Below are 1,387 nucleotides of genomic sequence, written 5' to 3'. Positions count from 1 at the left end.
AATCTCATTGCAAGTTTCAAACAAGATGACTCAGAATCTTTATTTGAAGCTTGGGATAGATATAATAATATGCTCAGATAATGCCCACATCATGGCTTGGAGAAGTGGTTAGTGTTGCACACATTCTATAATGGCATTAACTATCATACTAAGGTGTTCCTAGATTCAGCTGCTGGAGGGGCACTCATGAATAAAAGCCTAGATGAAGCTGAGGAAATAATTGAAAGTGTAGCACAAACTCATCATCAATGGGCAAATGAGAGAAGTGGTGGCTATTCTTGTGTAAACCCAACAAAAGCGTCAGGAAAGTTCAATGTTGATGCAATCACTTTAAAGGCTACAAAACTGGATGTTGTTACAAAGAAATTAGAAAGCATGGGGACTAATTCAAATACGATTAATGCCATTGTATCGACTTGTGAAGTATGTGGAAGTTCTGATCACTCTAGTGACTCATGTCCTTTGGGAGCTATCTCTACACAAATCAATCAATTGGAGTAATGTGATGCAATCATGGATTTTAATCAGAGGTAGAACAACCCGTACTCAAATACATACAACCCCGGGTGGAAAAGTCATCCGAATTTTTCTTATAGAAATAATCAAGAGCAGGGACCACCTTTGGGGGCAAGACCTAATTTTCAGTCTAGGCAGTAGAATTTTCAACAACAACAATCTTTTCAAGGCTTTCCAATGTCTAAAATTGAAAAGATATTTGAAGAAATTATCTCAAATCAGAATGAAATGAAGCAAGATATTTTGAAGCTTACTCAAAGAATAACTAATACATCAAAAGATTTAGGATAGTCAAATTGCCCAATTAGCTTCTTCATCTTCCAGAGCACCAGGTCAACTTACTGGAAAACCGGATGTTAATCCTATGGAGCACTGCAATCGAATTGAACTTAGGAGCGGACGGACCTTGGGAGATCCCCAAGTGACTGCTCAAAAAGGGATGAACTTTGAAGAAGAGCTCTCTCCTTCAACACAAGAACCTATTCAGTTCGAGAAGATGAGGAGAGTACCGCCAAGGTTGAAAAGACTCTTCCACTTTGCTCACAAAGTCAAGTAGTCCCTTTTCCTCAAACACTTGTTATGTTTAAGAAGTATGAAGAGTTTGACAAATTCTTAGAGAAAGTCAAAGAGATATGTGTTGAAGTTCCTCTCATTGATGCAATCTTACAAATGGCCAAGTTTGCAAAATTCTTGAAGGACATCATGTCAAGTAAGAGAAGAAGAGGAGATATAGAGACCATAGCACTTATAGAGGACTATAGTGCTCTTTTTGAAAGAAACATTTCCCCAAAGCTGAAGGATCCAGGAAGCTTTTATATTCCTTGCAATATAGGAGCTGAATATATTGAGAAAGCTTTTTGTGATTTAGGGG

General features: G+C 37.9%; 1 pseudogene; it reads right to left on the bottom strand.

Moving 5' to 3' along the window:
* On the bottom strand, positions 1–98 carry LOC122054474 (annotated as a pseudogene).
* Positions 99–1,387: the final 1,289 nt, after the last annotated feature.

Source organism: Zingiber officinale, chromosome 3A (assembly GCF_018446385.1).
Source record: "Zingiber officinale cultivar Zhangliang chromosome 3A, Zo_v1.1, whole genome shotgun sequence".
NCBI lineage: Eukaryota > Viridiplantae > Streptophyta > Magnoliopsida > Zingiberales > Zingiberaceae > Zingiber > Zingiber officinale.
Note: the sequence above shows the minus strand (reverse complement) of the source record. Positions and strands in the feature narration are given on the sequence as shown.